The sequence below is a fragment of the Aotus nancymaae genome, unplaced genomic scaffold, assembly GCF_030222135.1.
Source record: "Aotus nancymaae isolate 86718 unplaced genomic scaffold, 86718_ANA_hifiasm-v0.15.2.pri h1tg000004l, whole genome shotgun sequence".
Classification (NCBI taxonomy): Eukaryota; Metazoa; Chordata; class Mammalia; order Primates; family Aotidae; genus Aotus; species Aotus nancymaae.
The window spans coordinates 70,122,981-70,148,575 of NW_026988415.1; the positions used below are offsets into that span (position 1 = coordinate 70,122,981).

The following is a 25,595-nucleotide window of genomic DNA, read 5'->3' on the forward strand; positions in this document are numbered from 1 at the left end:
AAAAAAATGTGAAACAATCTTTTTAAACCCCTGAATCTACCACCATCAGTTTAGTGAGTTCTTTCTTATTTAGTTCTCAGGATATTGCTTGTCTCTCTTTGGAGGTATAACTTAATCTTTACAATTATAACCATACTTTTGGACACGAAATGGAACTTAGAGAAGTGACTATTCACTACCAAGTAGATTTTTTCTCTCTTTTCCCCAGATAAAAGATAAGACAACAGTTTGGGTGATTAAAATGTATTTTTAAAAATTCACAAATATAAAAAAGTATCATTGGCAAACAGGCTATAGTTCCATACTGGTGTTCTGAGTTACATTCTTGTTCTTTTAATTTGAAAATTTTTTCTATAGGATTTTCTTATATTATTTGTCATCATATCATTTTGATTATAATGATGGAATAGCTAAAAATGCAGGAGACAGTTACATTGCAAGTGTGACTGTTAGATAGATTATGGCTTCATTGTTGTTTCATATCTTTTCAATAATGTTAGAAATACTGGAAGTTTGTCTTGGTTGCAGTGCATGCACACGTGTGTGTGTGTGTGTGTATTTTAGTGGTCTTCAAGAAAATCTGATACTCTGAGATTGAGGATTTTGGCAGGATGGTGTAGTGTCAAAACCCAAGAATTCAGTTCTTAAAATTAGGCATATGGGTAAATGAACTAGGAAGACTTTAAGACATTCTTCAATCCCCAGATCCTATGAGATTGCTCCTGACTTCAGAAAGGCTTTGGAGCAGTAAAAAGTCACTGAGTCTGTTTGAAGATAAAACTCACAGTGTTGGCCTTCCAGTAGTAAATCTCAATTTAATGTAGTATTAAATTTAGAAGAATTGGACACTCATCTTAATTTTTACTGTCTGACAACAGGCCACCTTATTATTGCTTATTATTTCAGCTTTCTTAACTGCAAAATGGGTGATTTCTCTCAAATTTTCCAGGAAGTAGTGTGAGAGGACTCTTCATCACTATGAGGCCCCCTGGGGGTAAGAAAGTGCATTCCCCACTGGGATGTTAAGTCATTTTCCTGCCCCTCTTATTTCCTCATTTTTCAATATAAAGGTGACACTCACCCATTCCCACTAAAGTGCTCTGAAAGACAAGCCCAAGACTAAGCTTCTTTTGAGTGCTAATGTTTATCTCTTTGTCCAGGAATTACGTGTTTATGACCCAGGAGTTACTATGGAATAAACCTTACCAGTTTATTTCTCTCATCAATCTGGACCTCACCTCCAACAAATATAGAATTGAGGAAGGTCTAACAATCTCCAGAAGAAGTGCATTCTGCTCTTTTTTATCTGAAGAACATAGAAAATAGAGAGAGTATGTTGTTTGGGAGGAGGGCCCTCATATTTGTAAGTGATCTAAGAAAATAGCTTCCTATTTTGTCTAGAGGGTTTCAGGTTTTGTCTATCATACTGGAGCAACAGACTCTTAACATTTCACATGGCTTTGATATGCAGCAGGGTTCCTCCCCACTTCTTCTTTCTTCAGTGGTTATATGGCAGGAAAAGGTGACAATATTCACAGTAAATAAAAAGGGCTATCCTAGTTTTTATTGTTTTCAAGAAAAAAAAAGGAAAAAAACAGAAGAGAAGTAAATAAAAGACACAGCAGCTCTACTGAATCTGTGGCAGCCCAGCAGTGCCTCTGCAGGCAGACAAAGGAGAGGCTGCCTCCCCAAGCAGCAACCTGAGATCAAAACTATATAAATTCAATGAGGTGGGAAGAAACCAGCACAAGAAGAATGAAACCATCAAAACCAGAACGTCTCACTCCCACCATTAGATCACAACTCCTGACCAGCAAGGGAACAAAGCAGGACAGAGAACGAATTTGATGAAGTGACAGAAGCAGGCTTCAGAAGGTGGGCAATAACAAACTTCTCTGAGTTAAAATAGCATGTTCTATCCCAATGCAAAGAAACTAAAAACCTTGAAAAAAGGTTAGACAAAATGCTAACTAAAATAATCAGCTTAGAGAAGAACATAAATGACTTGATGGAGCTGAAAAACACAGCACAAGAACTTCATGAAGTATACACAAGTTTCAATAGCAGAATAGATCAAGCAGAGGAAAGGATATCAGAGATTGAAGATCAACTCAATGAAATAAAATGAGAAGGCAAGAAAAGAGAACAAAGAGTGAAAAGAAGTAAACAAAGCCTTCAAGAAATACAGGATTATGTGAAAATACCTAATCCAAGCCTGTTTGGCTTACTGGAAGAGGATAAGGAGAATGAATCCAAGCTGGAAAACAGTCTTCAGGATATTATCCAGTAGAACTTCCCCAACCTAGCAAGGCAGGTTAACATTCAAATACAGGAAACACAGAGAACACCACAATGATACTTCTCTAGAAGGGTAACCTCAAGGCACACAATTGTCAGGTTCACCAGTGTTGAACAACAGATCTTTTGGTAGAAACCCTACAAGCCAGAAAAGAGTGGGGGTCAATATTCAACATCCTTAAAGCAAAGGACTTTCAACCCAGAATTCCAGATCCAGCCAAACTAAGCTTCATAAGTGATGCAGAAATGAAATCCTTTATGGACAAGCAATTGCTGAAAGATTTTGTCACTACCAGACCTGCCCTACAAGAGCTCCTGAAGGAAACACTAAACACAGAAAGAAAAAACCAGTACCAGCCACTGCAAAAAAGAACCAAATGGTAAAGACCAATGAGGCAATGAAGAAATTATGCCAACCAAAGGGGAAAACAACCAACCAGTAATAAAATGGCAGGATCAAATTCGCACATAGCAATATTAACATTAAATGTAAATGGACTAAATGCCCCAATCAAAAGACACAGACTGGCAAATTGGATAAAAAAACAAGAACAATTGGTATACTGTATTCAGGAGACCCATCTCATGTGCAAAGACACACATAGACTCAAAATAAAGGGACGGAAGAAGATTTACTGAGTAAATGGAGAGCAAAAAAAAGCAGGGGTGGCAATCCCAGTCTCTGATAAAACGGACTTTAAACCAACAAAAATCAAAAGAATCGAAGAAGGGCATTACATAATGGTGAAAAGATCAATACAACAAGAAGAGCTAACTATTCTAAATATATGTGCACCCAATACAGGAGCACCCAGATACATAAAGCAAGTCCTTAACAACCTACAAAGAGACTTAGATTCCCACACAATAATAGTGAGAGATTTTAACACTCTACCGTCAATATTAGACAGACCAACAAGACAGAAAATTAACAAGGAAATCCAGGACTTGAATGCAGATCTGGACCAAGTGAATTTAATAGACATTTACAGAACTCTTAATCCCAAATCCACAGAATATACATTCTTCTCAGTACCACATCGCACTTACTCTAAAACTGACAACATCACTGGAAGTAAATCACCCCTCAGCAAATGCAAAAGAACAGAAATCATAACAGTTTAAGAGACCACAGAGCAATCAAATTAGAACTCAGGATTAAGAAACTAATGAAAAACCACACAACTTCATGGAAAATGAACAACTGGCTCCTGAATGTAGACTAATAAACAATGAAATGAAGGAAGAAATAAAGATGTTCTTCAAAACCAACGAGAACAAAAACACCACATACCAGAATCTCTGGGACACTTTAAAGCAGTGTATAGAGGGAAATTCATAGCAATAAATGCCCACATGAGGAGCAAGGAAAGATCTAGAATCACACCCTATCATCAAAATTGAAAGAGTTAGAGGAGCAAGATAAAAAAAAAAACTCAAAAGTTAGCAGAAGACAAGAAATAACTAAGATCAGAGCAGAACTGAAGGAGACAGAGACACAAAAAAACCTTCAAAAAATCAAGAATTCCAGGAGCTGGTTTTTTGAAAATATCAACAAAATAGATAGACCAGTAGCCAGATTAATAGAAAAGATAGAAGAATCAAATAGATGCAATAAAAAATGATAAAGGGTACATCACCACCGATTCCACAGAAATACAAACTACCATCAGAGATTACTACAGACAACCCTATGTACACAAACCAGTAAATCTGGAAGAAATGGATAAATTCCTGGACATTTGCACTCTCCCAAGACTAAACCAGGAAGAAATTGAAACTCTGAATAGACCAATAACAAGGGCTGAAGTTGAGGCAGCAATTAATAGTCTAACAATTAAAAAAAAGCCCAGACGTACATGGAAGAGCTGGTACCATTCCTTCTGAAACTATTCCAAAAAATACAACAAGAAGGAATCCTCCCCAACTCATTCTGAGACGAATATCATCCTAATACCAAAACCAGGGAGAGACACAACTAAAAAAGAAAACCTTAGGCCAATATCCATGATGAACATCGATGCAAAAATCTTCAATAAAATACTGGCAAACAGAATGCAACCGCAAATCAAAAAGCTTATTCATCATCATCAAGTAGGCTTCATCCTGGGGATGCAAGGCTGGTTCAACATAATGCAAGTCGATAAACATAATTCACCACATAAACAGAACCAAAGACCAAAACCACATGCTTATCTCATTAGACGCAGAGAAGGCCTTCAAGAAAATTCAACAGCCTTTATGCTAAAAACCCTCAAAAAACTAGGTATCAATGGAGCATATCACAAAATAATAAAAGCAATTTATGACAAACCCACAGTCAATATCATACTGAACAGGCAAAAACTGTAAGCTTTCTCTTTGAAATCTGGCACAAGACAAGGGTGCCCTCTCTCACCACTCCTATTCAAAATAGTATTGGAAGTTCTAGCCAGAGCAATCAGGCGAGAAAAATAAATAAAGCGTATTTAATTAGGAAAAGAGGAAGCCAAATTGTCTCTATTTGAAGATGACATGATTGTATATTTAGAAGACCCCATTGTCTCAGCCCAAAATCTCCTGAAACTGATAAGCAACTTCAGCAAAGTCTCAGGATACAAAATCAATTGCAGAAATCACAAGCATTTCTATACATCAATAACAGACAAACAGAGAGCCCAATCAAAAGTGAATTCCCATTTACAATTGCTACAAAGAGAATAAAATACCTAGGAATACAACTAACAAAGGATGTAAAGGACCCCTTTAAGGAGAACTACAAACCACTGCTCAACGAAATAAGAGAGGACACAAACAGATGGAAAAATATTCCATGCTCATGGTTGGGAAGAATCAGCATCGTGAAAATGGCCATACTGCCCAAAGTAATTTATAGATTCAATGCTATCCCCATCAAGCTACCAATGACCTTCTTTACAGAACTGGAAAAAACCTCTTCAAACTTCATATGGAACCAAAAGAAAGCCCGCATAGCCAAAACAATCCTAAGCAAAAAGAACAAAGCTGGAGGCATCATGCTGCCTGACTTCAAACTATGCTACAAGGTCACAGTAATTAAAACAGCATCATACTGGTATGAAAACAGAGACATAGACAAATGAAACAGAACAGAGGCCTTGGAAGCAACACCACACATCTACAATCATCTGATCTTTGACAAACCTGAGAAAAACAAGCAATGGGGAAAGGATTCCCTGTTTAATAAATGCTGTTGGGAAAACTGGCTAGCCATGTGCAGAAAGCAGAGACTGGACCCCTTCCTGACACCTTACACTAAAATTAACTCCAGATGGATTAAAGATCTAAACATAAGACCTAACACTATAAAAAACCCTAGAAGAAAACCTAGGCAAAACCATTCAGGACATAGGCATAGGCAAGGACTTCATGGCTAAAACACCAAAAGCAATGGCAACAAAAACCAAAATAGACAAATGGGATCTAATTAAACTCCAGAACTTCTGTACAGTAAAGGAAGCAATCAATAGGGCCAACTGGCAACCAACAGAATGGGAAAAAATTTTGCAATCTATCCATCTGACAAAGGGCTAATATCCAGAATCTACAAAAAAAATTAAAACAGATTTACAAGAAAAAACAATCAAACCCATTCAAAAGTGGGCAAAAGGTACGAACAGACATTTTACAGAAGAAGACATCTATGAGGCCAAGAAACATATGAAAAATCTTCATCATCACCAGTCATTAGAGAAATGCAAATCAAAACCACACTGAGATACCACCTCACACCAGTTAGAATGGCGATCATTAAATAATCAGGAGACAACAGATGCTGGAGAGGATGTGGAGAAATATGAATGCTTTTACATTGTTGGTGGGAGTGCAAATTAGTGCAACCATTGTGGAAGACAGTGTGGCGATTCCTCAAGGACCTAGAAATAGAAATACCATTTGATCCAGCAATCCTGTTACTGGGTATATACCCAAAGGATTATAAATTGTTCTATTATAAAGACACATGCACACATATGTTCATTGCATTACTGTTTACAATAGCAAAGACCTGGAACCGTCAACATTATACTGGATAAAGAAAATGTGGCACGTATACACCATGGAATACTATGCAGCCATAAAAATCGATGAGTTTGTGTCCTTCAGAAGGACATGTGTAAATCTGGAAACCATCATTCTCAGCAGTGACACAAGAACAGAAAACCAAACACCGCATGTTATCACTCATAGGCAGGTGTTGAACAATTAGAACACGTGGACACAGGGAGGGGAGCATCACACACTGCAGTCAGCTTGGGGGGGTTAGGGGAGGGACAGTGGTGAGTGGGGAGGGTGGGGAGGGATAATGAGGGGAGATTGTCAAAGCATTAACAAAGAAGATGTGTGGAAGAAAAGAATCTATTAAATAAATGTTCTTTCATTTAAAAAATTAAAAAAAAAACAGCATCTTGCTATTTTTATGTCTCTGCCATCTTCTGTTTTTTCTATAATTTAGGGTAGCTGCCAGAAGATTGTGTGTAATTATTTCTTCTATTTCTGTACAGATGAAAGTCTGGTTCCAGAAATTCAAATTAAACTGGATGTCTTGTATTGTATCTGGCAACCCTTCTGTAGCAGCCTCTGTTCTAGAAAGAAACCTCCCAAGGTTATGCTCTTTTCAACAATTCCAAGATTAATTATCATGAAGGTAAACTTCCTAGAATAAAAGTTTCTAGAGGCAGTGTTTCCAACAACATAGTCGTGCAACTTCTAGGAATAATGCTCTCAGAATCAGTGCTCTAAGAGACAAATTTCCCGGAATCAGCATTGCAAAAAAAAAAAAAAAAAAAAAAAGTTCTTTTTTTCTTTATATTTTATTTTATTTTATTTCATTTTAGGTTTTGGGGTACATGTGAAGAACATGCAAGATTGTTGCATACATGCATACGTGGCAGTGTGATTTGCTGCCTTCCTCCCCTTCACCTATATGTGGCATTTCTCCCCATGCTATCTCTCCCCAATACCCACCCCCCGCTGTCCCTCCCCTATTTCCTGCCAACAGACCCCAGTGTATAGTGCTCCCCTCCCTGTGTCCATGTGTTCTCATTGTTCAAGACCCGCCTATGAGTGAGAACATGCGGTGTTTGATTTTGTGTTCTTGTGTCAGTTTGCTGAGAATGATGGTTTCCAGGGTCATCCATGTCCCTACAAAGGACGTGAACTCATCGTTTTTGATGGCTGCATAATATTCCATGGTGTATATGTGCCACATTTTCCCTGTCCAGTCTATCATCGATGGGCATTTGGGTTGGTTCCAGGTCTTTGCTATTGTAAACTGTGCTGCTATGAACATTCGTGTGCATGTATCCTTATAGTACAACGATTAATAATCCTTTGGATATATACCCAGTAATGGCATTGCTGGGTCAAATGGAATTTCTATTTCTAGGTCCTTGAGGAATCGCCACACTGTCTTCCACAATGGTTGAACTAATTTACACTCCCACCAACAGTGTTAAAGTGTTCCTATTTCTCCACATCCTCTCCAGCATCTGTTTTCTCCAGATTTTTTAATGATCGCCATTCTAACTGGCGTGAGATGGTATCTCAATGTAGTTTTGATTTGCGCTTCTCTAATGACCAGTGATGATGAGCATTTTTTCATATGTTTGTTGGCCTCATGTATGTCTTCTTTTGTGAAGCGTCTGTTCATATCCTTTGCCCACTTTTGAATGGGCTTGTTTGCTTTTTTCTTGTAAATCTGTTTTAGTTCGTTGTAAATTCTGGATATCAGCCCTTTGTCAAATGGGTAAGCTGCAAAAATTTTTTCCCATTCTATTGGTTGCCAATTCACTCTAATGACTGTTTCTTTTGCTGTGCAGAAGCTGTGGAGTTTGATTAGGTCCCATTCGTCTATTTTGGCTTTTGTTGCCAATGCTTTTGCTGTTTTGGTCATGAAGTCCTTGCCTACGCCTATGTCCTGAATAGTTTTGCCTAGGTTTTCTTCTAAGGTTTTTATGGTGTTAGGTCTTATGTTTAAGTCTTTAATCCATCTGGAGTTAATTTTAGTGTAAAGTGTCAGGAAGGGGTCCATTTTCTGCTTTCTGCATATGGCTAGCTCGTTTTCCCAACACCACTTATTAAACAGGGAGTCCTTTCCCCATTGCTTGTTTTTCTCAGGTGTGTCAAAGATCGGATGGTTGTAGATATGTTGTGCTGCCCCCAAGGCCTCTGTTCTGTTGCCTTGTAGTATAGTTTGAAGTCAGGTAACATGATGCCTCCAGCTTTGTTATCTTAAATAACCAAAGTATTCTCTCAGAAAAGCAGAATATGGAGTTACATTACACTATGGTTTTAATTATTCAAGTATACCACACACACAGATATGCATCACTTAACAAGCAGTATGTTCTGAGAAATGCAACATTAGGCAATTTTGTCATTGTCTGAACATCATAGAGTGTGCTTACACAAATCTAAAGGATTCTCTCTTTTTGGATTATTTGGAATAGTTTCAGAAGGAATGGTACCAGTTCCTCCTTGTATGTTTGGTAGAATTCGGCTGTGAACCCATCTGGACCTGTGCTTTTTTTTTTTTTTGGTGGTAGGCTCTTCATTGCTGCCTCGACTTCAGACCTTGTTATTGGTCTATTCAGGGTTTTGACTTCTTCCTGGTTTAGGCTTGGGAGGAGGGAAGTGTCCAGGAATTTATCCATTTCTTCCAGGTTTTCTAGTTTATGTGCATAGAGTTGTTTGTAATAATCTCTGATGATGGTTTAAATTTCTGTGGAATCTGTGGTGATATCCCCTTTATCATTTTTTATTGCATCCACTTGGTTATTCTCTCTTTTCTATTAATCTGGCTAGTGGTCTGTCTATTTTGTTGATCTTTTCAAAAAAGCAGGTCCTTGATTTATTGATTTTTTGAAGGGATTTTCGTGTCTCTATCTCCTTCAGTTCTGCTCTGATTTTAGTTATTTCTTGTTTTCTGCTAGCTTTTGAGTTTTTTTGATCTTGCTCCTCTAGCTCTTTCAATTTAGATGATAGGGTGTCAATTTTAGATCTCTCCTTGCTTCTCCTGTGGGCACTTATTGCTATATGTTTTCCTCTAGAGATTGCTTTAAATCTGTCCCAGAGATTCTGGTATGTGGTGTTTTCTTTCTCGTTGGTTTCAAAGTCTTTATTTCTGCCTTCATTTCATTGTTTACCCAGTGAACACTCAAGAGGAAGTTGTTCAGTTTCCATGAAGCTGTGCTGTTCTGGGTTGGTTTCTGAATTCTGAGTTCTAACTTGATTGCACTGTGGTCTGAGAGACTGTTTGTTATGGTTTTCGTTCTTTTGCATTTGCTGAGGAGTGATTTACTTCCAATTATTTGGTCAATTTTAGAGTAGGTGTGATGTGGTGCTGAGAACAATGTATATTCTGTGGATTTGGAGTGGAGAGTTCTGTAAATGTCTATTAGGTTTGCTTGTTCCACGTCTGAGTTCAAGTCCTGGATATTCTTATTAATTTTCTGTCTCATTGATCTGTCTAATATTGACAATGGGGTGTTAAAGCCTCCCACTATTATTGTGTGGGAGTCTAAGTCTCTTTGTAAGTCATTAAGAAGTTGCCTTATGTACCTGGGTGCTCCTGTATTGGTTGCATATATATTTAGGATCGTTAGCACTTCTTGTTGCATTGATCCTTTTACCATTATGTAATGTCCTTCTTTGTCTCTTTTGATCTTTGTTGTTATAAAGTCTATTTTATCAGAGATGAGAATTGCAACTCCTGCTTTTTTTTGCTCTCCATTTGCTTGGTAAATCTTCCTCCATCCCTTTGTTTTGAGTCTTTGTGTATCCTTGCATGTGAGATGGGTTTCCTGCATACAGCACACTGGTGGGTTTTGGCTTTTTATTCAATTTGCCATTCTGTGTCTTTTGATTTGGGCATTTAGTCCATTTACCTTTAGGGGTAATATTGTTATGTGTGAATTTGATACTGCCATTTTGATGCTAGCAGGCTGTTTTGCCCATTGGTTGATGCAGATTCTTCATTTTGTTGATGCTCTTTACCATTTGGTATGTTTTTGGAGTGGCTGGTACTGGTTGTTCTTTTCTATGTGTAGTGCCTCTTTCAGGAGCTCTTGTAAAGCAGGTCTGGTGATGATGAAATCTGTGAGTACTTGCTTGTTCACAAAGGATTTTATTTTTCCTTCACGTATGAAGCTTAGTTTGGCTGGATATGAAATTCTGGGTTGAAAGTTCTTTTCTTTAAGGATGTTGAATATTGACCCCCACTCTCTTCTGGCTTGTAGGATTTCTGCTGAGAGATCTGCTGTGAGTCTTATGGGCTTCCCTTTGTGGGTAACCCGACCTTTCTCTCTGGCTGCCCTTAGCATTTTCTCCTTCATTTCAGCCCTGGTGAATCTGATGATTATGTCCCTTGGGGTTGCTCTTCTTGAGGAATATCTTTGTGATGTTCTCTGTATTTCCTGGACTTGAATATTGGCCTGCCTTGCTAGGTTGGGGAAGTTTTCCTGGATAATATCCTGAAGAGTATTTTCCAGGTTGGATTGATTCTCTCCGTCACATTCAGGTACACCTATCAAATGCAGATTAGGTCTTTTCACATAGTCCCATATATCTTGTTGACTTTGTTAGTTCCTTTTTACCCTGTTTTCTCTAATCTTGTTTTATTTCATTGAGTTGATCTTCGACCTCTGATATCCTTTCTTCTGCTTGGTCAATTCAGCTGTTGAAACTTGTGCATGCTTCATGAAGTTCTCATGTTGTGTTTTTCAGCTCCATCAATTCACTTATATTCCTCTCTAAGTTGTCCATTCTCGTTAGCATTTGGTCAAATCTTTTTTCAACGTTCTTAGTTTCTTTGCATTGGGTTAGAACATGTTCTTTTAGCTCATGGAAGTTTCTTATTACCCAGTTTCTGAAAGCTGATTCTGTCATTTCATCACACTCATTCTCCATCCAGTCTTGTTCCCTTGCTGCTGAGGAGTTGTGATCCCTTGTAGGAGGAGAGGTGTTCTGTTTTCGGGTGTTTTCATCCTTTTTGCACTGGTTTCTTCCCATCTTTGTGAATTTATCCACCTGTCATCTTTGTAGTTGCTGACTTTCTGTTTGGGTCTCTGAGTGGATGTCCTGTTTGTTGATGATGAAGTTACTTCTGTTTCTTAGTTTTCCTTCTAACAGTCTGGCCCCTCTGCTGTAGGACTGCTGAGGTCCACTCCAGGCCCTACTTGCCTGGGGATCACCTGCAGTAGCTGCAGAACAGTAAGACTTATTACCAGTTTCTTCTTCTGCTATCTTTATCCCAGAAGGATACCTGCCAGATGTCAGTCTGAGCTCTCCTTTATGAGGTGACTCTTTGGGTATACAGGTGTCAGGGAGCTGCTTGAGGAGACAGTTTGTCCTTTATAGGAGCTGAAGTGCTGAGCTGTGAGCGCTGTTGTTCATTCAGAGCTGCTGGGCAGGTATGTTTAAGTCTGCTGCAGCAGAACTCATAAACTCCTTTTTTCTTCCCAGGTGTTCTGTTCTGGGGAGTTAGGGCTTTATTTATGAGTTTCCGTTGTGCTGCTGCCTTTTTTTTTTTCAGGGATGCCCTGTCCAGCAAGGAGGCAGTCTAGACACTGCCTGCAGAGGCTTTGCAGAGCTGCTGTGGGCTCTGCCCAGCTGCCATGTGAACTTCCCTGCAGTCCTGTTTATATGGGTGTAGTTAGAACTGCCTCAGCAATAGTTGCCCACCTCTCCAATGGCAGACTCTCTCTGTAATGGCAGGTTGCCTCGGCAATGGCAGGCTGCCTCAGCAATGGCAGACTACCTCCGTAGTGATGGAGTGCTTCGGTAATGGTGGATGCCCCTCTGCCACAGAGCTGGACAGTCCAGGGTTCAGCTGTGCTTGCTGTGAAACTCTCAACCCAGCACATTTCCAATGGCTGTTTTCTTTTTTTTGTGGTGGTGGGACCAGCCAAGCCTGATCATCTTACTCCCTGCCTCAGAACCTTTTTTTTTTTTTTTTAGTTGAATGGTCAACTCTCTCCCAGGTGTTCCAGTCACCTGTTGAAAAGGTGCTGGGATCTGTGTGATTTCCCATGTGGCAAACCACTGAGCCAGCTCAAACAGCAGCGCTGAGATTCGTGGTGCTTTTTTGCCTGGGAATCTCCTGGCCTGGCTCCCTGTTTCAGTCGCCTTTTTTAAAATCAGATGAATAAGTGACTCTGCCTTCCCGGAGCTCCCCTCACTGGCTAGAAGGGGACCCAGTCCTGTTTACTCTGCACTGGGAATCGCCACGCTGGGGCACTGGCAAAACAGCACTGCTGGCCAAAACAGCTGCACTGGTGACCCATGGGGCTCCTCCACCTGGGAATCTCCTGGTCTGTGGGCAATAAAAATCCATCTTGAAATGTGGTGTCCTCTCACCCTCTGCACTTTCACTGGGAGCTCCAATCCTGAACTGCTCCTAACCAGCCATCTTGGATCTTCCAGTTATGGCTATTCTTGCAGTAGTATCTCATTGTGGTTTTAATTTGCATTTCCCTGATGATTAGTGATGTTGGGTATTTTTCATATGTCTCATGGCTGTTTGCATATCTTCTATTGAGAAACATTTATTTATGTTTTTTACCCACTTTTGATGGGATTTTTTTTCTTGATGATTTGTTTGAGTTCCTTGCAGATTCTAGATACTAGTCCTTTGTTAGATGTATAGTTTACAAATCTTTTCTCCCACTCCGTGGGCTATCTGTTTACTCTGCAAATTATTTCTTTTGCTATGCAGAAGTTTTTAGTTTAATTAGTTCTCATTTACTTACTTTTTTTCTATTGAATTTGCTGCCGGTGTCTTAGTTATGAATTCTTTGCCTAAGTCAATCTCCAGAAAAGTATTTTTAATGTTATCTTCTAGAATTTCTATAGTTTCAGGTCTTTCTTAGATTTAAGTCTTTAATCCGTCTTGAGTTGATTTTTGTATAAGGTGAGAGATGGGGATGCAGTTTCATTCTCCTACACGTGGTTTGTCAGTTTTCCCAAATCATTTATTGGATAGCATGTCCTTTCCCCAAGTTATGTTTTTGAATGCTTTGTTAAAGATCAGTTGACTGTAAGTATTCAGCTTCATTTCTGGGTTTTCAATTGTTTCATTGCTCTAAGTGCCTGAAAATCACATGATTTTTTATTTTGGTGTGTGTAAAACTGTTCACAGTACTCTGTATTTATTATTTAAAGCAAGGAGCAGGGGTTTCCAAACCCTGGGCTGCAGACTGGTAGTGATCCATAGTCTGTTAGGAGTTGGGCCACATAGCAGGAGGTGAGCAGTGAATGAGTGAGAATTACCACCTGAGTTCTGCCTCCTATCAAATTAGTGGCAGCTTTAAAATCCCATAGGAGCCGGGTGTGGTGGCTGACGCCTGTAATCCTAGCACTTTGGGAGGCTGAGATGGGTGGATCACCTGAGGTCAAGTGTTCAAGACCAGCCTGACCATCATGGTGAAACCCTATCTTTAAAAAAAAAATCCCATAAGAGTGTAAACCCTATTGTGAACTATGCATGTGAGGGATCTAGGTTGTGTGCTCCTTATGAGAATCTAACTGATGCCTGGTGATCTGAGGTGGAACAGTTTCTTCCTGAAACCATCCCCTTCTCAACTCTCCCCCAGTCCATGGAAAAATTGTCTTCCATAAAACTTGTCTCAGGTGCCAAAAAGGTTTGAAACCACTTATTTAAAGTGCTTTATGATCTTTATTTATATGATCTATTCCATTTAAGATATTGCTATTTTGTGTCCTTTCTCTTTATATCTTGGTCAGTCTCATGAGAAGTTTATTAATTTGTCAATCTCTGCAAAAGCCAGCATTCTATTACTTTGATTTTCTTTACTGTTTTTGATTTTTAGATTCATTAAGTTTTTATGTCATTCTTATTTGCTTTCTTCTTGCATCAAATTTATATTTTCTTCTTTTTGTAGTGTCTTAATATGAGCTAACATTATTAATTTGAGATCGTTTCTATTTTCTAATGCAAGAAGACTGGATCTTTGAAAAAGACACAGTATATTCTTTTTTTTTTCTTTGAGACAGAGTCTCACTCCTTCGCCCAGGCTGGAGTGCAATGGCATGATCTCAGCTCACTGCAACCTCTGCCTCCTAGGTTCAAGCAATTCTCCTGCTTTAGCCTCTTGGGTTGCTGGGATTACAGGTGCGCACCACCATGCCAGGCTAATTTTTTGTATTTTTAGTAGACATGGGATTTCACCATGTTGGTCAGGCTTGTCTCAAACTCCCTACCTCATGATCTGCCTGCCTCAGCCTCCCAGAGTGCTGGGATTACAGGCATGAGCCACCGAGCCCAGCTGAAAAAGACACACTATATTCTTGCCACTAGAAAAATCACTTCTAATACAATTATGTAGATAGGTTGAAAGTAAAGGGAAAGAAAAATATGTATAGCATGCAAACCCTAATTTGAAATAGAGCAAAAGTGGCTATATTAATATCAGATAAAGTGCCATAAATTTACCTTCAACATAGGTTTAGCTTTATTGCACACAATTTGATGTGTTGTATTTTGTCTTTCATTCAATTCTACATATTTTTTGAGAATTATTGTTTTGACCCGTTAATTACTTAGAAGTGTGGTGTTTAATTTCAAAACCTTTGGAGATGATTCTTCTTTTTTTATGTTATTTATTTATAGACTGATTATATTATAATCTGAGAACAGACTATGGATGAATTCAATTCCTTTAAAGTTGTTTTGTTTTTGTGGCCCAGAATGTAGTCTATATCAGTGATTACCTTGTGGAAGTTAGAATAGAATGTGATGTGTATTCCATTGTTGTTACTTAGAGTGTTCTATTAATGAACACTTAGATTATATTGGTTGATGATGATGTTCAGTTTTCTATATCATTACATTCTTTTTTATTTCTATCAATGTCCTTAATTACAAATATAATTATTTTCCTATAATACTATTAGTATTTGCTTCACGAATTTTTAAGCTTTCTTGTTTGGCACAGAGGCATTTAAATGGCTACTTTTTTTTATGGATTTACATCATAATGTAATGTTGTTATTTGTCTCTAATAATTTAATTTGCTTTAAAGTTTACTTTATATAATATTAATACAGCCATTCCTGTTCTCTTTTTATATTAGTGTTTATATGTACATATATTTTTTCCTCTCTTTTTGCTTTCAGACTATCTAAATAACTACATTTGAAGTGATTTTCTTGTAGTAATCATATGCTGGGTCCTTATAAAAAAGAACAACCCTATGTGACAATATCTAATTGGTAAATTAGGTGTAATACAATTTCATTAATTATTGTTATGCTGTGCTAAAATTTGATGTTGAATCTCATTGCTGATTCATGGGCATGAAAATTTGACTCTTTATTAGGCAACAATGACGTCAGAGGGGTAAACAGACCATTGACTAGCATTGCATTTCACTGACTTGTTTCTTTCATTGCTGCTTATTGGAGTTTATATCCTCACTTGTCCTTGCTGACATTATTTGAATGGAAGACTTAGTCCCAACTAGAAATACCTAATACCACCTCCTTCTGCCTTGATGCTGCTATTTAGAAGTGTAAGATCAGCATCTTCCTGTGTCCACTAATATCAAGGGATGGGAAAGCAGAGTGGTGACCTGCATCACTTTGCAAGCCTCACACCACCACCTTGTGGGAAGATTATGTTGAATTTTATCTGATCTCTACCAACAGGAGGCTTGTGAAAAGGAAAGTGCTAAGTAGCACCAAATAACATCCCCCATTGGATGGTGTCAGCCCTACTGGGCTCTATTGACACCACCCTTTCAAAAACAGAGTTCCAATTAACACTGCTTGGCAATCACCCATTGTTGCCTCTTTGACACCTCATTACATTAGGTCAGGATGAATGATCTACTCCACCCTGGGTTGTGCTGATTTTGATGGGGAAAATAGAGTTCTGAGTAACACCAGCTCACACCACCTATTGCTTCAGGGTAGGTAGAAGTGCCTTTCAGTATGCCATTGCTGAAAGCAGTGTGCCCACTAATGTCATCCTGTTGCTTTTGGGGATGGTGTAAGTTCAGCTCTTTGCTGGGATCCGCTGAAATCATCTTTTGTAATAGCAGGGTTGGAGGTGGCCGTTTAACTTCTTAATGGGCTCTACTGACACCAGGGGTTGGACAGCAGTGTGCTTTCTAGTAGTACCCCATTACTATCTCATGAGGGTTGGCATCTCAACTTTCTATTGGGATCCACTGACACCACAACAGTGGGGAAAGCAAAGTGCTGACTAGATTTGCCATTCACTGCTCATTCTGCTTTATTTTGCTGCTAGGTAGAAGTGGAAACCCAACTTCCTGCTTGGTTCCACTAACATCACACAAATGAAGGAATTAAAGTACCCTCTCCCAGGACCAAGCAGGGAGTGGAAGTTCAATTTTTTTCATTGTGATCCATTAACACCACTTTTTTTCTATGCTTGTTAGTAATTCTGAGTTGGTTTCTCCAGTGCCCTTTCCAACATATGGAAGGCAAAAATAAAACACAGGGAACAGATCAAGTTTCTAATGTTTCAAGATTACTAAGCAGCAGTCCACCCTCTTTATTTTACCATCCTTCACATCCTTCAGAGTTTTTTTTTATGTTCTGTTATATCCATATTTTTTATTTGTGAGAGAGAAGCCTAAAGGAGATAAAAACTACTCTATCCTGAAAGGAATCCAGTTATATATATATATATTTGACTATATTATATATATGTCTATATATAATATAGACATATATATACATATATATGTGACTATATATATATATATATAGAGAGAGAGAGAGAGAGAGAGTTTAGCCTTTGTTGACCAGGTTGGAGTGCAATGGCATGATCTCGGCTCACCACAACCTCCACCTCGCAGGTTCAAGAAATTCTCCTGCCTCAGCCTCCCTAGTAGCTGGGATTACAGGAATGTGCCACCATGCCCAGCTAATTTTGTATTTTTATTAGAGATGGGTTTTCTCCATGTTGGTCAGGCTGATCTGGAACTCCTGAGTTCAGGTGATTTGCCTGCCTCAGCCTTCCAAAGTGCTGGGATTACAAGCTTGAGTCACAGTGCCTGGCCAGTAGTATATTTTTAAAATTTAGTTTTCTTCATACTATTAGAATATGAAGATAGAATTAGTTTTCTTTTAGGGGGAGGAGATCTTAGTTTTTCACCCTTGTTATTGATACGCATTGCCTCCCATCATCAACATTGAGCATTTAGAATGTTCTAGGAATTATAGAACATACAGAAAATGTCTCTGCTCTTGAGAAGCTTGCATCCTAAGGGAAAATAAATCTTTCAAAATAGCATTGTTTTGTTTGCTGTTTTTTGAAAAGTATTAAGGGACTATTCTGTAGAGTGAGCTTTGAGTATAACTTAGCCTCATCATTATTTAGAAAACAGAGGAATAAAATAGAATCACTTTTAAAGATAGATGATGACAGACCATTAAAGATAGGTAGAATTTAAACACAATCTCATCAACTAAACGGAAATTTGCTGCAATAAATAGGATGAGAAAAATAGTTTGTGGAATGCCAGCAAGGGAAACAGGGTATCTTAGACATTGAGTGGAGCCAGAACAATTATGTGGTCTTTTTCCAAGTACATGGCCACCAAGTAGAAATGGTTAGTGACAAGGCAGAGAGCTAAAAAAGGCAGGTAATCTTGTGCACCTGATACATAGAAAGAATAAAGGATCAAAATCGAAGGCAGACTAACAGTATCAAGAAATTCTTTAAAAAAATGTGATTCAGAAGCACAAAACTTACAGTTAGTCAGGTGCAGTGGCTCACCCCTGTAATCCCAGCACTTTGGGAGGCTGAGGTGGGTTGAACACGAGGTCAAGAGATCAAGATCATTCTGGCCAACATGGTGAAACCCCATCTCTACTAAAAAATAAAAATTAGCTGGGCATGGTAGTGCGTGACTGTAATCCCAGCTAGTCATGAGGTTGAGGCAGGAGAAGTGCTTGAATCCGGGAGGCAGAGGTTGCAGTGAGCCGAGATCGTGCCACTGCACTCCAGCCTGGCACCTGGTGACAGGACGAGACTCTGTCTCAAAAAGAAAAAAAAAACTTACGGTTAATCCTACCTAGTGTCATGATGGACCAAAAACAGTGTGGCTTCCTCAGTTAGAAAATGCTATATACCAACATTTCAAATGGAACATATTACCCTTTTAAAAATCAATCTCTTCCTCCCTTCCAAAAAATAACAACTAATTTTTTTCAGGATGGGAGAAAGAAAAGAGAACATGGAAAATTGTTGAAAACAGTAGTTATATTAATAATATTTTTGTTTTAATAATCTTTGTGTTTAAACTTGGTAAAAGCCCATTAGTTGCCAAGAGAGAATAAGAAATAAATTTGTAAAAATATACAATTTCTTTTAGAGAAGTTTCAGAACCAAAAGACTAATTTACATAGAAACCATAGTTGAAATGTCTACTCATAATACTTTTATTATACTTACCCAAACAGTATATGTATTCTTAACAACTGAACACGAATTGATCATTAAAATTTTATAAGACATTAAATGAAGCTATTATCTAAAGTACAAGGGAATTTTTGTTTAGCTGCTGTGCTATATATCTATCTATAAAGTATATATAGTAATGTGTATATATACACACATTAAAGTGTGTGTGTATATATACACATACATATATATGTGTGTATATGTATGTATATACATATATACACGTACATATGTATATATACATATATACACACTTTAATGTAATACATGTCACATTGAAGTGTGTATGTGTATATATATACATAGTAATAGATATCAAGCAATTTTCTTTTACTGCATCTTTAATTTTACATTTGTTTTTATGTTGCCTAAAACATTTAAATACAAATAAAATGAGTGTAGCAAAAAATAATAAATGCAAACAGCAGATAACTTTACAAATATTAGAATGTGAAACATATCTGTCCTTCTCCAGAGTAAATTGAGTCACAACTTTGTTGAAAGAAACACTTCTCCAGCTCTAGTCAAAGGTGTGCACATTGAGGTTGAGCATGTCATAGACATACATGGTTCAACATGTGATATCCGTTGTATACCTGTTTCTATTATAGCCTTGTAAGTGATTCAAACCTTAAAGTATTCAAATGTCACAGATATACATGGTTCAACATATGATATCCATGGTATACCTCTTTCTATTACAGCCTTGTAAGTGATTCAAACCTTAAAGTATTCAAAATTACTACACCTGTAACTGAAACCAATTATCCCTTTGATTTCCCACCAGGACAAATGGATATGTAGGCAACTTTATTTGCTTAGACATGGAAGCAGTTTTACACTTGCCTTGTGAAACCACAATATACAAAAAGTACCATGCCAAACATGTATAACTTGTATAAAAATTCCACTTCCGTATATTGTCTATCTCAAGATTAAAACAGATAACTCCCTAAATATTAACTGGGTCTACTCCCCTAACATTAAAAATAAAAACCACATGGTAAATATAGGAATTCAAATAAAAGTAACATTTTTTTAATTAAAAAGTTGTCATAAATTGTAAAGAAGAAAACTACTTGTGGGGCAGCATGAATAAAAAATGGTCTACTGTGTAAATTTTAGAATAAAGCTGACAAAATTTGGAAGACTGGTTAATTTTCTCCTTCTCTTGCTTCGACTTCATCTCTTTGGGTATCTGAAGCCCACAAGGTCAAGCTGTTTCACAGTAGTTGCAATACTAGTGTGCAGTCTTTGTATGGCTCTGCACTAAATGCATCAAATTCAACAATGGCTTAATCAAAAGCTGTCTTTGTAAGACAGCAGGCTTATTCTGGGGAGTTCAGAATCTCATAATAGAATACAGAAAAATTAGGGGCCAGATCCAATCTGGTAGGATATGTTGGTTGCATTTCCTTTTTGCTGATTTCAAAAGCTTTTCTGTATGTTTGTTGTGACTGATCCACAATCTCATTCTTGTCATTACCAGCAGAAACCTCAGCTACATAACAATAGTAGTGTCCTTTTATTTTCAAATAGAAGACTTTGCTCTCTGTGAAGCACTGGGGATCAACTACATTTTCAAAAGAGATAGAACTTTATTGCAGATATCTCTTAGCTCAGTCTCAATTTTATCTCTGTACTCTTGAACCAACTACTGCTGCTGTTTTTTTTTTTTTTCAGCACCTTCCATCATTTGTTTAGTACTTGAAAGACCCTCCAAGATGACCTATGGACTCCTTCAACAATTTTATAAGTAACTGAAAGAAGATTCCTCTCTTCATTGGATAATTCAGCTCCTTGCTCAGTGGTAGACTTCATGCAGGCTGCCAAGTCATCATATTGCTCAGCTTCCTTTACCAGTTTGGGCTTCTGAACCAGCTCATATTTATCCATGACTGGATGTTCTGTGTCTGGAGTGGGTGGTGGAAGATGAACTAGGGCTCAGCAGTCTCTGTGTGGCAGTGGCAGCAGGAGCAAGGCAGAGATTCTACAATTAATTGTCAATTTTTTTTGTTACGTATGTACATATTTATTTTTAAACATTAAAAAAACTTCATAGCTTTTGGGTTACAAGTGGTTTTTGGTTACATGAATGAATTATACAATAGTAAAGTCTGAGATTTAAGTCCACCATCACCAGAGTAGTGTACAAGTGTACACTGTATTCAATATGTAGCTTTTTATTCCTCATCCACCTCTAAACCTCCACTTTCTAAGTCTCCATAGTACATTATGCTACTCTGTATGCCTTTATATATGCATAGTTTAGCTCCCACTTATAAGTGAGAATATACGGTATTTTATTTTCCATTCCTGAGTCACCTAACTTAGAATAATGGCCTACACCTCCATCCAACATACTTTTTTTTTTTTATTTTTAAGTAGTATTCCATATTGTGTATATACCACATTTTCTTCATCCACTCATTGGTCAATGGGCACTTAAGTTGGTTCCATATCTCTGTGATTGTGAATTGTGCTACAATAAACATGCGTGCAGTTGTCTTTTTGGTATAATGGCATTTTTTTCCCTCTGAGTAATGGGATTGCTGTATTGAACAGTAGATCTACCTTTAGTTATTTAAGGAATCTCCACAATGTCTTTCATAGAAGTTGTACTAGTTTACAGTCCCACCAGCAGTGTATAAGTATTCCCTTTCCACCACATTCACACCAACATTCACACCAACATCTGTTGATTTGAAACTTTTTAAATAATGGCCATTCTTTCTGGGGTAAGGTGGTATCTCACTGTGGTTTTAATTTGCATCTCCCTGATGATTAGTGATGTTGAGCATTCTTTCATATGTTCATTGGTCATTTCTATATCTTCTTTTGAGAATTGCCTGTTAATGTCCTTTGTCCACTTTGTTTTTTCCAGCTAACATGCTTTATTTTAGAGACATAAATTGTACCAGTAAATTAAAAGAATAGTTTATCAACCTTTCCATTGCCTTTTTGTGGTTTCTCAAAAATCTTTTTTTTAATTATATTTTAAGTTCTGGGGTACATGTGCAAAATGTGCAGGTTTGTTACGTAGGTATACATATGTGCCATGGTGGTTTGCTGCATCCATCACCCCGTCATCTACATTAGGTATTTCACCTAATGCTATCCCTCCCCTAGCCACCCACTCCCTGCTATTTCTTCCCTTATACCTCCACCCACCAACAGGCCCCAGTGTGTGATGTTCCTTTCCTTGTGTCAATGTGTTCTCATTGTTCAACACTCACTTATGAGTGAGAACATATGGTGTTTGGTTTTCTGTTCTTGTGTCAGTTTGCTGAGAATGATGGTTTTCAGCTTCACCTATGTCCCTGCAAAGGACATGAACTCATCCTTTTTGATGGCTGCATAGTATTCCATGGTCTTTATGTGCCACATTTTCTTTATCCAGTCTATCATTGATGGGCATTTGGGTTGTTCCAAGTCTTTGCTATTGTGCACACATATGTGTGCATGTGTCTTTATAATAGAATGATTTATAATCCTTTGGGCATATTCTCAGTAATGGGATTGCTGAGTCAAATGGTATTTCTATTTGTAGTTCCTTGAAGAATTGCCACATTGTCTTTCACAATAGTTGAAGTAATTTACACTCCCACCAACAGCGTGTTTCTATTTCTCCACATCCTCTTCAGCATCTGTTGTCTCCTGATTTTTTAATTATCACCATTCTAACTGGCATGAGATGGTATCTCAGTGTGGTTTTGATTTGCATTTCTCTAATGACCAGTGATGATGAGCTTTTTTTCTCATATGTTTGTTGGCTGCATAAATGTCTTCCTTTGAGAAGTGTCTGTTCATATACTTTGCCCATTTTTTGATTTTTTTTGTAATGTTTTTTAAGTTCTTCACAGATTCTGGATATTAACCCTTTGTCAGATGGGTAGAGTGCAAAAAATTTCTCCCATTCTGTTGATTGCCTATTCCCTCTAATGATAGTTTCTTTTGCTGTGCAAAAGCTCTTTAGTTTAATTAGATCCCATTTGTGTACTTTGGCTTTTGTTACCATTGCTTTTGGTGTTTTAGTCACTAAGTCCTTGCCCATGCCTATATCCTGAATGATTTTGCCTAGGTTTTCTTCCACGGTGTTCATGGTGTTAGGTCTTATGTTTAAATCTTCAATCCATCTGGAGTTAATTTTTGTATAAGGTGTAAGGAAGGGATCCAGTTTCAGCCTTCTGCACATGGCTAGCCAGTTTTCCCAACACCACTTATTAAACAGGGAATCCTTTCCCCATTGCTTGTTTCTGTCAGGTTTGTCAAAGATTGGATGGTTGTAGATGTGCGGTGTTGCCTCTGAGGCCTCTGTTCTGTTCCATTTGTCTATATCTCTGTTTTGGTGCCAGTACCATGTTGTTTCGATTACTGTAGCCTTGTAGTATAGTTTGAAATCAGGTAGTGTGATGCCTCCAGCTTTGTTTTTGTTTTGTTTTTTTGCTTATGATTGTCTTGGCTATGCAGGCTCTTTTTTGGTTTTATATAAAGTTTGAGGTGTTTTTTTCCAATTCTGTGAAGAAAATCAATGGTAGCTTGATGGGGATAGCACTGAATCTATAAATTACTTATGATTTGTTTGTGTTTCTTGTAGATTTTGAATATTATTCCCTTTTCAGATGTATAGTTTGCAAACATTTTCTCTCACTCTGTGGGTTGTTCATCTACTGTACTGATTATTTCTTTTGCTGTGCGGAAGATTTTTAGTTTAATTAGGTCCCATTTATTTATTTAGTTAGTTAGTTATTTTTGCACTTGCTTTTGGGGTCTTAGTCATAAATTCCTTGCCTAGGTCAGTGTCCAGAATAGGTTTTCCTAGGTTTTCTTCTGGAAATTTTATTGTTTCAGATCTTAGATTTTAATCTTTGATACATCTTGAGTTTATTTTTTTTTTTAAGATGAGAGATAAGTATCCAGATTCATTCTTCTACATGTGAAAATCCAGTTTTCTCAGCACCATTTAATAAGTGAGGTGTCTTTTCCCCAATTTATGCTTTTGTATGCTTCGTTGAAGATCATGCTTGTAAGTATTTGGTTTTATTTCTGGCTTACATATTCTGTTACACTAGTCTATGTATCAACTTTTATACCAGTACCATGCTGTTTTGATAACTATAGCATTGTATTATAATTTGAAGTCACATAATGTGATGCCTCAAAATTAGTTCTTTTTGCTCAGGATTGCTTTTGCTATTTAGGAACTTCTATGGTTCTGTACAAATTTTAGGATTGCTTTTTTTCTAATTCTGTGAGAAAAGATGTTGGTATTTTAATAGAAATTACATTGAATCTGTAGATTGCTTTGGGCAGTATGATCATTTTCATGATATTGATTCTTCTAATCCATGAGCATTAGATGTGTTTCTATTTGTTTGTCTCATCTATGATTTCTTTCAGCAGTGTCTTATAGTTCTTATAGAGATATTTTACCTCCTTGATTAAGTATATTCTTAAGTATTTTTTTGCAACTATTGGAAAAAGAATTGAGTTCTTGATTTGATTCTCAACTTTGTTGTTGGTGGTGTATAGCAGTACTACTAATTTCTGTATATTGAATTTGTAACCTGACACTTTACTGAACTCATTTATTCAATCTAGAAGTTTTTTGGAGGAATTTTAGGAATTTTTAGGTGTACAATCATATCATTGGCCAACAGAGATGAATTGACTTCCTTTTTTCCAGTTTCATTCCCTGTCTTTCTTTCTTCCTTCTTTTCTTCCTTTTCTTTTTTCTTTCTTTCTTTATTTCTTTTTCTTTCTTTCTTTCTTTCTTTCTTCTTTCTTTTTCCTTTCTTCCTTCCTTCCTTTCATTCTTCTTTCTTTCTTTCTTCCTTCCTTTCTTCCTTTCTTTTCTTTCCTTCTATCCTTCTTTCTTGCCTTATTGCTCTGGCCAGGACGTCCAGTCCCATATTGAATAGAAGTGCTGGGTGTGAGCATTCTTGTCTTGTTCCAGTTCTCAAGGAGAATGCTTTCAACTTTTCCTTATATGATATTGGCTGTGGGTTTTTCATATGCTTTTATTATTTTGAGTTATGTCCCTTCTATGTTGGTTGAATGTGTTTTTTATAAAAGAATGCTGGATATTATCAAATGCTTTTGCTGCATCCATTGAGATAATACGTTTTTTGTTTATAATTCCATTTATGTAATTTATCATATTTACTGACTTTCATATATTAAATCATCCCTGCATGCCTGGGATGAAATCCACTTGATTGTGGTGTATTATCTTTTTGATGTGCTGTTGGATTCAGTTTGCTAGTGTTTTGTTGAGGATATTTGTATCTATGATCATCAGAATATTTAGCTGTAGTTTCCATTTTTTGTTATATGTTTTCCCTTTTTTTTTTATTTTTTGAAGTCTTCCCACATTCTATTGGCATTGAAATAGAACATGGATTGAGCATAAACTCCTCCAGAAACAATTTTTTAAAAAACTTAAAAAGTACACAAAAAAACCCTGAATACAAAATCTAACTTTTCCTCCCAGCCTCTCTAAGGGTAAGTTACTGATCTTAAGTCAGCTCTTAATAGATTGCCCCACAATTCCTGGTTTGAATTTAGCCAATATAGGACATATCACCAGGTGAGTGTCAATATAATTCACAGCAATGCACACAAGACTCCACAAGGACAGGCACAGAGTGGTGGAGGTGGGCAGGGAGAATTGAGGGACGCTCTAAGCTAGGGGCACTGCATGGTGGGATAGGATGGCCCCTTGGGGACAGGACCAATAAAAACAAATAAGAAGTACTTTAAAAATGGATTGTATGACCTATAGTGACAGATGACATCAGTAATACTGAAAGCTTCTTATATTAAT

The 25,595-nt window shown here is 37.5% G+C and overlaps 1 pseudogene; it reads right to left on the minus strand.

The window, feature by feature from the left end:
- Positions 1-19,923: 19,923 nt before the first annotated feature.
- LOC105732919 (14-3-3 protein zeta/delta-like) lies at positions 19,924-20,692 on the minus strand (annotated as a pseudogene).
- Positions 20,693-25,595: the final 4,903 nt, after the last annotated feature.